The sequence below is a fragment of the Pseudophryne corroboree genome, chromosome 11, assembly GCF_028390025.1.
Source record: "Pseudophryne corroboree isolate aPseCor3 chromosome 11, aPseCor3.hap2, whole genome shotgun sequence".
NCBI classification, from domain to species: Eukaryota; Metazoa; Chordata; class Amphibia; order Anura; family Myobatrachidae; genus Pseudophryne; species Pseudophryne corroboree.
Window position 1 is genome coordinate 223,590,295 of NC_086454.1, and position 12,075 is coordinate 223,602,369.

The window sequence follows — 12,075 nt, forward strand, 5'->3', positions numbered from 1 at the left end:
TTTACTGATAAATGTCGACTGTGGTAATAATTTCACTTTTTCTGCCCCCAGAGAGCCTTGGAAGGTGTTTGCCCAAAATACCTCACTAATACTCCTTAGACAACCAAGCAGATAACCCAGGTAATTACCGGGCAAGCCACTGCAACCAGGGTCCAGGCTCGGTGTGAACGGCTCAATCTATGGATCCCAGGTCCATTCTGGGTCCTCAACCTAGGTTGTTACCAATTTAGTCCTGGTATTACCCAGGTAGTGTTTAGTATGAATGGCACGACCCAGGTCATGTTGAAAGAATCTGCTTGACTGGTCACTTGTGCTTAGAGATGATGTCATCTTCAAGCTGCAGACCAGACAGCATGGCTAGAATCTGGGAAGACACTGAGGTCCATGAGCTGCTTGCTATCTGGGATGAGGAGGATATTTGCAAGCAGATAACTGGGACTGTTAAGGACGCTGCAGTGTACAGTAACATAGCAAAAATCGTTAATGCTTGTAGTGTGATGATTTCACATCAGCAAGTGGTGAACAAGTTAAAGGCATTACGCAAACAATATACTAAAGTGCTTGACCATATCAGGGAGAAGAGTGGTATGGGCCATATATACTATGGTATGGTATGGACCATAGTATGAGTTATGTATCATGGTGTTTGGTAACTGCCTTATCTAACTCTGTTGCCCTATTGTCCTCATGCTGTGCTACAATGCAAAAATCCACACCAGAAAGCAGCAAATGTAGCATGCCATCGTCACAGCTGGTGCATGACGAGCCAACAGAGACAAGCTACATGGATTCCATTGTGAGTGAAGACCCAATCAATGCTATAATCGAAGAAGTAGTGGAGGCACAGACTGGTGATACACAGGATTTGGAACAGACCCAGCAATTGTGATATAACAGTATATTGAACTTTATCATCTTTACTATATACAAACTAGCCCAGATTTTTTTCACCTTTGATAGACCACTATCTGCAACCGTTAGTGTGTAAAGAACTTTCACATTTAAAAGATATGAAGGATGTGCTGATAATATTAGAAGGCATCAGTTGGAATGCTGATTACTGTCTGGTCACGGCAGACATGTCATCGTTGTACACCATTATTAGACCTGTGGACGGCCTAGAAGCCATTAGAAAAACACTAATGAAGAAAGGTTTTGATTCATTACTCATAGAAGTTTTGGCTGAGAGTACAGATGTAGCCGCACCCATCGTTGCTGATGCTGCACCATACAGGTGTTCTAGTTGTGAAATACGAATAGCACAGGTACGCGATGTAGGGCATGATAAGGTGCAAGAGGATCCACAACATGCAATACACAGCTAAACCACTGGGTGGCGATTGTTCCACTGATGAAAACTACAGTACAGTGCTGAATAGCAGCAGATGGATATGGCACTACAGAATACCGTACAATGTAGCAAACCCTGACAAGCATGTCAGTGCACAGTAAATATAGTAGTTTTGTTTTAATCCAAAAATACTGCAAGATGGAGCACAAAATCACCAAAATGGCAGGCACCCAGTGACAACATGACTCACAACTGAAAGCTCCCCTGGTACACTCTATAAAATGATCCCCACATTATGTAGAATTGTGAACACAGAAAAACATTTGCTCAGTGTCCCCAACAAAGAAAAGCACAACAGAGCTTGTTTTGGGAAAAGTAGAAAAACACTCTGTATGGTAATGTTTACACAGATATACAACACAAGTGTGGTTTTTCAGATAACGAGAGTGTTATCTTTATGAGCCTGAGTTTACTGTACTTCTTTTTGGGCCTCCCCATTGCTTTAATAGGCAGCCTTCCCCATCCCTAATCCCACCCCCTATGAGACTTGTGCTTGCATGGCCTGGGTGTACTGCTTAGTAAATGACAAACACAACATGGCTGGTACACTACTGTATGTAAATGAATGGCTCATGCTGGCTTTGGTTGAGGGAAGGGAACCCAGAAGGCACATTCATTTGTAAGGCATGTTAGCATTGTGCATGCACAGAGAGATCGAAAGATGCCTGGCATGCATGAGCCGTTGATTCCCAGGCAGCTCTGCTAACATAGGGCATCTTTTTTTTTTGCTATAAATGCATCTTAGTTATACGTTATGTGAATACAATGCACGCGCAGCTTCTGCTGATTAAAATTATATTCTGTGTGCAATTGCAGTTTTATACAGTGAGAAACGGCTGCCTGAATAGAATCTTTGGCAGCCAGTGGGATCACACAGCTCAGTGTGCTTCCCTGCAGCCCCAGCTCCACCCCCATGCTCCCCCTCTCGTCCCCAACACAACAGAATGCCCACAATTATAGTGTGCACACCTACGGCTGCAGAAAAGGACAGGAATCACTACTACAGACACATCTCATTCTCCACCCCCAGTCTCTGGCTCCCCACCGGTGGCTACACATATTAGTGATGGTAGTGATGATCACCTGGGCAATGATCACACACGCACCCCTGCGTGCCGTGGCTGCAGGAGCTCACTACAGCCGCATCTCCACCCCCAGGCTCTGGCTCCCCACCGGTGGCTAAACATATTAGTGATGGTAGTGATGATCACCTGGGCAATGATCACACACGCACCCCTGCGTGCTGTGGCTGCAGGAGCTCACTACAGCCGCATCTCCACCCCCAGGCTCTGGCTCCCCACCGGTGGCTACACATATTAGTGATGGTAGTGATGATCATCTGGGCAATGATCACACACGCACCCCTGCGGGCCGTGGCTGCAGGAGCTCACTGCAGCCGCATCTCCACCCCCAGGCTCTGGCTCCCCACCGGTGGCTACACATATTAGTGATGGTAGTGATGATCACCTGGGCAATGATCACACACGCACCCCTGCGTGCCGTGGCTGCAGGAGCTCACTACAGCCGCATCTCCACCCCCAGGCTCTGGCTCCCCACCGGTGGCTACACATATTAGTGATGGTAGTGATGATCACCTGGGCAATGATCACACACGCACCCCTGCGTGCTGTGGCTGCAGGAGCTCACTACAGCCGCATCTCCACCCCCAGGCTCTGGCTCCCCACCGGTGGCTACACATATTAGTGATGGTAGTGATGATCACCCGGGCAATGATCACACACGCACCCCTGCGGGCCGTGGCTGCAGGAGCTCACTACAGCCGCATCTCCACCCCCAGGCTCTGGCTCCCCACCGGTGGCTACACATATTAGTGATGGTAGTGATGATCACCTGGGCAATGATCACACACGCACCCCTGCGGGCCGTGGCTGCAGGAGCTCACTGCAGCCGCATCTCCACCCCCAGGCTCTGGCTCCCCACCGGTGGCTAAACATATTAGTGATGGTAGTGATGATCACCTGGGCAATGATCACACACGCACCCCTGCGTGCCGTGGCTGCAGGAGCTCACTACAGCCGCATCTCCACCCCCAGGCTCTGGCTCCCCACCGGTGGCTACACATATTAGTGATGGTAGTGATGATCACCTGGGCAATGATCACACATGCACCCCTGCGTGCTGTGGCTGCAGGAGCTCACTACAGCCGCATCTCCACCCCCAGGCTCTGGCTCCCCACCGGTGGCTACACATATTAGTGATGGTAGTGATGATCACCCGGGCAGTGATCACACTCGCACACCTGTGGGCCATGGCTGTAGGAGCTCACTGCAGCCGCATCTCAACCCCCAGGCTCTGGCTCCCCACCGGTGGCTACACATATTAGTGATGGTAGTGATGATCACCTGGGCAATGATCACACACGCACCCCTGCGTGCTGTGGCTGCAGGAGCTCACTACAGCCGCATCTCCACCCCCAGGCTCTGGCTCCCCACCGGTGGCTACACATATTAGTGATGGTAGTGATGATCACCCGGCCAGTGATCACACTCGCACACCTGTGGGCCATGGCTGTAGGAGCTCACTGCAGCCGCATCTCCACCCCCAGGCTCTGGCTCCCCACCGGTGGCTACACATATTAGTGATGGTAGTGATGATCACCCGGGCAGTGATCACACTCGCACACCTGTGGGCCATGGCTGTAGGAGCTCACTGCAGCCGCATCTCCACACCCAGGATCAGGCTCCCTATCGACGGTTACACACAGCTCACAGGGCACACTGCAGATGACTTCTGCGCTATCTCCTCCTCTCCCCTTGTGTAGATGTTGCCTGGGCTACCCAATTGTGATCTGTCACCTGTGGCTGCAGAGCCTGATAGAAGTCTCTACAGCCACTCCTCCTCTGTATTCTCTTCCCCAGTATATGCACAGAAAAATGTGTCTGTAGTATAATACCACAAAACTTGAAGTTTTGTGAACAGAAGTTCCTCTGAATGACACAATACTTACCAGAGAAGTGCCATCTTATTATAGTACACAAAATAATGTTATTTTATGTACTGTGATTGCACTTACTGTACTTATCAGGTAAGTATTGTATCATTAAGATAAACTTATGTTCACAGAGCACCAAGTTCTGTGCTAATGTTTGTGGTGGGTATCATACCATAAATGGTCAGCAACCATTGATAGTCTTAAGGCGGTATCAAGTGGTTTACCATTGACAGGAGACCACCGATGGTAAAACATTGGTGACTGTCTGCCGATGGTGACCACCGGCCCTGCTATGTGTACATGTGGGGCTCCATCAGCAAGTGCAGAGATCCGCTACAGCAGGGGGGACTGATCACACTTGGGTATATGTCCATGGGGGTGGAGGTAAACCGCAGAGGGGGTTTATAACTAGTAGGGGAGGAGTAAAATAAAGATAAATTATGCTGGATTGGGGAGGGGTTGTAAAATAATAAAAATAAAAATACACTGGTCACAGGGTAGGGGGTGAAAAAAAGGTAGCTTTTTGTATGAGACGAGGTTGTTAAATAAAACATGTTTTTTGTGTTTTTTTTTTTGTTTTTTTTACCACTAAGGGGGTGTGGGGTGTACTGTTAATAGAATTTTAGACCACTCTGAGGGTCTACTGTCAATGGGGCTGGAATGTTATTTTATAAAGGGGACCTGTGGACATGGAGTACAAAACACCCCATAGATAGATAGATAGATAGATAGATAGATAGATAGATAGATAGATAGATAGATAGATAGATAAAGTAAAATATTTAAATATATTATTAAAAATACTTTTTAAAAATTATTAAGTCATAAAAAAAACCCGACAATGGGGTAAATTTACTAAGATTCGTATTTTCCCGTTTCAGGTCAAAGTTCAATCACGAATGACATCGAAAGTGTAAAACTGCAACTTTTTGAATTTATTACGCCTAATTTACTAAGCTGTCGTATTCGGATTTTTCATTTGTTCCGATGTCGATGTCATTCGTGTTTTTTTCCCGTTTTTTACGGCAGTGATTAGCAAAACACTGCCGACTTTATCACAATGAATCTCGGCCGGATCTGTGTGATCCGTGCTGGGGTTCATTTTTTTTTTTTTTTTAAATAAACACTGTAAAACTTTTAAAAAAATTGCGTGGGGTCCCCCCTCCTAAGCATAACCAGCCTCGGGCTCTTTGAGCCGATCCTGGTTGCAGAAATATGGGGAAAAAAATGACATGGGTTCCCCCATATTTAAGCAACCAGCATCGGGCTCTGCGTCTGGTCCTGGTTCCAAAAATACGGGGGACAAAAAGAGTAGGGGTCCCCCGTATTTTTAAAACCAGCACCGGGCTCCACTAGCTGGACAGATAATGCCACAGCCGGGGGTCACTTTTATATAGTGCCCTGCGGATGTGGCATCAAAAATCCAACTAGTCACCCCTGGCCGGGGTACCCTGGGGGAGTGGGGACCCCTTCAATCAAGGGTCCCCCCCCCAGCCACCCAAGGGCCAGGGGTGAAGCCCGAGGCTGTCCCCCCCATCCAATTGGCTGCGGATGGGGGGCTGATAGCCTTTTGTGAAAATGAAAAGATATTGTTTTTAGTAGCAGTACTACAAGGCCCAGCAAGCCTCCCCCGCATGCTGGTACTTGGAGAACCACAAGTACCAGCATGCGGCGGAAAAACGGGCCCGCTGGTACCTGTAGTACTACTACTAAAAAAATACCCAAAAAAAGACAATACACACACATCTTGAAAGTAAAGTTATATTACATACATCCACACAAACATACATACATACTTACCTTATGTTCACACGAGGATCGGTCCTCTTCTCCAGTAGAATCCAAGGGGTACCTGTTGAATAAATTATACTCACCAGCTCCAGGGTCCCAGGCTCCTCGTAGCATCCATTTGTAATCCACGTACTTGAATAAAATAAAAAAACGGAAAGCCGAGCCACGCACTGAAAGGGGACCCATGTTTGCACATGGGCCCCCTTTCCCCGAATGCCAGAAACCCACTCTGACTGATGTCTAAGTGGGTTTCTTCAGCCAATCAGGGAGCGCCACGTTGTAGCTAGAGATGAGCGCCTGAAATTTTTCGGGTTTTGTGTTTTGGTTTTGGGTTCGGTTCCGCGGCCGTGTTTTGGGTTCGAACGCGTTTTGGCAAAACCTCACCGAATTTTTTTTGTCGGATTCGGGTGTGTTTTGGATTCGGGTGTTTTTTTCCAAAAACACTAAAAAACAGCTTAAATCATAGAATTTGGGGGTCATTTTGATCCCAAGGTATTATTAACCTCAAAAACCATAATTTACACTCATTTTCAGTCTATTCTGAATACCTCACACCTCACAATATTATTTTTAGTCCTAAAATTTGCACCGAGGTCGCTGTGTGAGTAAGATAAGCGACCCTAGTGGCCGACACAAACACCGGGCCCATCTAGGAGTGGCACTGCAGTGTCACGCAGGATGTCCCTTCCAAAAAACCCTCCCCAAACAGCACATGACGCAAAGAAAAAAAGAGGCGCAATGAGGTAGCTGTGTGAGTAAGATTAGCGACCCTAGTGGCCGACACAAACACCGGGCCCATCTAGGAGTGGCACTGCAGTGTCACGCAGGATGGCCCTTCCAAAAAACCCTCCCCAAACAGCACATGACGCAAAGAAAAAAAGAGGCGCAATGAGGTAGCTGTGTGAGTAAGATTAGCGACCCTAGTGGCCGACACAAACACCGGGCCCATCTAGGAGTGGCACTGCAGTGTCACGCAGGATGGCCCTTCCAAAAAACCCTCCCCAAACAGCACATGACGCAAAGAAAAAAAGAGGCGCAATGAGGTAGCTGACTGTGTGAGTAAGATTAGCGACCCTAGTGGCCGACACAAACACCGGGCCCATCTAGGAGTGGCACTGCAGTGTCACGCAGGATGTTCCTTCCAAAAAACCCTCCCCAAACAGCACATGACGCAAAGAAAAAAAGAGGCGCAATGAGGTAGCTGTGTGAGTAAGATTAGCGACCCTAGTGGCCGACACAAACACCGGGCACATCTAGGAGTGGCACTGCAGTGTCACGCAGGATGTCCCTTCCAAAAAACCCTCCCCAAACAGCACATGACGCAAAGAAAAAAAGAGGCGCAATGAGGTAGCTGACTGTGTGAGTAAGATTAGCGACCCTAGTGGCCGACACAAACACCGGGCCCATCTAGGAGTGGCACTGCAGTGTCACGCAGGATGTCCCTTCCAAAAAACCCTCCCCAAACAGCACATGACGCAAAGAAAAAAAGAGGCGCAATGAGGTAGCTGACTGTGTGAGTAAGATTAGCGACCCTAGTGGCCGACACAAACATCGGGCCCATCTAGGAGTGGCACTGCAGTGTCACGCAGGATGTCCCTTCCAAAAAACCCTCCCCAATCAGCACATGATGCAAAGAAAAAGAAAAGAAAAAAGAGGTGCAAGATGGAATTGTCCTTGGGCCCTCCCACCCACCCTTATGTTGTATAAACAAAACAGGACATGCACACTTTAACCAACCCATCATTTCAGTGACAGGGTCTGCCACACGACTGTGACTGATATGATGGGTTGGTTTGGACCCCCCCCAAAAAAGAAGCAATTAATCTCTCCTTGCACAAACTGGCTCTACAGAGGCAAGATGTCCACCTCATCTTCACCCTCCGATATATCACCGTGTACATCCCCCTACTCACAGATTATCAATTCGTCCCCACTGGAATCCACCATCTCAGCTCCCTGTGTACTTTGTGGAGGCAATTGCTGCTGGTCAATGTCTCCGCGGAGGAATTGATTATAATTCATTTTAATGAACATCATCTTCTCCACATTTTCTGGATGTAACCTCGTACGCCGATTGCTGACAAGGTGAGCGGCGGCACTAAACACTCTTTCGGAGTACACACTTGTGGGAGGGCAACTTAGGTAGAATAAAGCCAGTTTGTGCAAGGGCCTCCAAATTGCCTCTTTTTCCTGCCAGTATAAGTACGGACTGTGTGACGTGCCTACTTGGATGCGGTCACTCATATAATCCTCCACCATTCTATCAATGTTGAGAGAATCATATGCAGTGACAGTAGACGACATGTCCGTAATCGTTGTCAGGTCCTTCAGTCCGGACCAGATGTCAGCATCAGCAGTCGCTCCAGACTGCCCTGCATCACCGCCAGCGGGTGGGCTCGGAATTCTGAGCCTTTTCCTCGCACCCCCAGTTGCGGGAGAATGTGAAGGAGGAGATGTTGACAGGTCGCGTTCCGCTTGACTTGACAATTTTGTCACCAGCAGGTCTTTCAACCCCAGCAGACCTGTGTCTGCCGGAAAGAGAGATCCAAGGTAGGCTTTAAATCTAGGATCGAGCACGGTGGCCAAAATGTAGTGCTCTGATTTCAACAGATTGACCACCCGTGAATCCTTGTTAAGCGAATTAAGGGCTGCATCCACAAGTCCCACATGCCTAGCGGAATCGCTCCCTTTTAGCTCCTTCATCAATGCCTCCAGCTTCTTCTGCAAAAGCCTGATGAGGGGAATGACCTGACTCAGGCTGGCAGTGTCTGAACTGACTTCACGTGTGGCAAGTTCAAAGGGCATCAGAACCTTGCACAACGTTGAAATCATTCTCCACTGCACTTGAGACAGGTGCATTCCACCTACTATATCGTGCTCAATTGTATAGGCTTGAATGGCCTTTTGCTGCTCCTCCAACCTCTGAAGCATATAGAGGGTTGAATTCCACCTCGTTACCACTTCTTGCTTCAGATGATGGCAGGGCAGGTTCAGTAGTTTTTGGTGGTGCTCCAGTCTTCTGTACGTGGTGCCTGTACGCCGAAAGTGTCCCGCAATTTTTCTGGCCACCGACAGCATCTCTTGCACGCCCCTGTCGTTTTTTAAAAAATTCTGCACCACCAAATTCAAGGTATGTGCAAAACATGGGACGTGCTGGAATTTGCCCATATTTAATGCACACACAATATTGCTGGCGTTGTCCGATGCCACAAATCCACAGGAGAGTCCAATTGGGGTAAGCCATTCCGCGATGATCTTCCTCAGTTGCCGTAAGAGGTTTTCAGCTGTGTGCGTATTCTGGAAAGCGGTGATACAAAGCGTAGCCTGCCTAGGAAAGAGTTGGCGTTTGCGAGATGCTGCTACTGGTGCCGCCGCTGCTGTTCTTGCGGCGGGAGTCCATACATCTACCCAGTGGGCTGTCACAGTCATATAGTCCTGACCCTGCCCTGCTCCACTTGTCCACATGTCCGTGGTTAAGTGGACATTGGGTACAACTGCATTTTTTAGGACACTGGTGAGTCTTTTTCTGACGTCCGTGTACATTCTCGGTATCGCCTGCCTAGAGAAGTGGAACCTAGATGGTATTTGGTAACGGGGGCACACTGCCTCAATAAATTGTCTAGTTCCCTGTGAACTAACGGCGGATACCGGACGCACGTCTAACACCAACATAGTTGTCAAGGACTCAGTTATCCGCTTTGCAGTAGGATGACTGCTGTGATATTTCATCTTCCTCGCAAAGGACTGTTGAACAGTCAATTGCTTACTGGAAGTAGTACAAGTGGGCTTACGACTTCCCCTCTGGGATGACCATCGACTCCCAGCGGCAACAACAGCAGCGCCAGCAGCAGTAGGCGTTACACGCAAGGATGCATCGGAGGAATCCCAGGCAGGAGAGGACTCGTCAGAATTGCCAGTGACATGGCCTGCAGGACTATTGGCATTCCTGGGGAAGGAGGAAATTGACACTGAGGGAGTTGGTGGGGTGGTTTGCGTGAGCTTGGTTACAAGAGGAAGGGATTTACTGGTCAGTGGACTGCTTCCGCTGTCACCCAAAGTTTTTGAACTTGTCACTGACTTATTATGAATGCGCTGCAGGTGACGTATAAGGGAGGATGTTCCGAGGTGGTTAACGTCCTTACCCCTACTTATTACAGCTTGACAAAGGGAACACACGGCTTGACACCTGTTGTCCGCATTTCTGGTGAAATACCTCCACACCGAAGAGCTGATTTTTTTGGTATTTTCACCTGGCATGTCAACGGCCATATTCCTCCCACGGACAACAGGTGTCTCCCCGGGTGCCTGACTTAAACAAACCACCTCACCATCAGAATCCTCCTGGTCAATTTCCTCCCCAGCGCCAGCAACACCCATATCCTCCTCATCCTGGTGTACTTCAACACTGACATCTTCAATCTGACTATCAGGAACTGGACTGCGGGTGCTCCTTCCAGCACTTGCAGGGGGCGTGCAAATGGTGGAAGGCGCATGCTCTTCACGTCCAGTGTTGGGAAGGTCAGGCATCGCAACCGACACAATTGGACTCTCCTTGTGGATTTGGGATTTCAAAGAACGCACAGTTCTTTGCGGTGCTTTTGCCAGCTTGAGTCTTTTCAGTTTTCTAGCGAGAGGCTGAGTGCTTCCATCCTCATGTGAAGCTGAACCACTAGCCATGAACATAGGCCAGGGCCTCAGCCGTTCCTTGCCACTCCGTGTGGTAAATGGCATATTGGCAAGTTTACGCTTCTCCTCCGACAATTTTATTTTAGGTTTTGGAGTCCTTTTTTTACTGATATTTGGTGTTTTGGTTTTGACATGCTCTGTACTATGCCATTGGGCATCGGCCTTGGCAGACGACGTTGCTGGCATTTCATCGTCTCGGCCATGACTAGTGGCAGCAGCTTCAGCACGAGGTGGAAGTGGATCTTGATCTTTCCCTAATTTTGGAACCTCAACATTTTTGTTCTCCATATTTTAATAGGCACAACTAAAAGGCACCTCAGGTAAACAATGGAGATGGATGGATTGGATACTAGTATACAATTATGGACGGGCTGCCGAGTGCCGACACAGAGGTAGCCACAGCCGTGAACTACCGCACTGTACTGTGTCTGCTGCTAATATATAGACTGGTTGATAAAGAGATAGTATACTCGTAACTAGTATGTATGTATAAAGAAAGAAAAAAAACCACGGTTAGGTGGTATATACAATTATGGACGGGCTGCCGAGTGCCGACACAGAGGTAGCCACAGCCGTGAACTACCGCACTGTACTGTGTCTGCTGCTAATATATAGACTGGTTGATAAAGAGATAGTATACTCGTAACTAGTATGTATGTATAAAGAAAGAAAAAAAAACCACGGTTAGGTGGTATATACAATTATGGACGGGCTGCCGAGTGCCGACACAGAGGTAGCCACAGCCGTGAACTACCGCACTGTACTGTGTCTGCTGCTAATATATAGACTGGTTGATAAAGAGATAGTATACTCGTCACTAGTATGTATGTATAAAGAAAGAAAAAAAAACCACGGTTAGGTGGTATATACAATTATGGACGGGCTGCCGAGTGCCGACACAGAGGTAGCCACAGCCGTGAACTACCGCACTGTACTGTGTCTGCTGCTAATATATAGACTGGTTGATAAAGAGATAGTATACTCGTAACTAGTATGTATGTATAAAGAAAGAAAAAAAAACCACGGTTAGGTGGTATATACAATTATGGACGGGCTGCCGAGTGCCGACACAGAGGTAGCCACAGCCGTGAACTACCGCACTGTACTGTGTCTGTTGCTAATATATAGACTGGTTGATAAAGAGATAGTATACTCGTAACTAGTATGTATGTATAAAGAAAGAAAAAAAACCACGGTTAGGTGGTATATACAATTATGGACGGGCTGCCGAGTGCCGACACAGAGGTAGCCACAGCCGTGAACTACCGCACTGTACTGTGTCTGCTGCTAATAT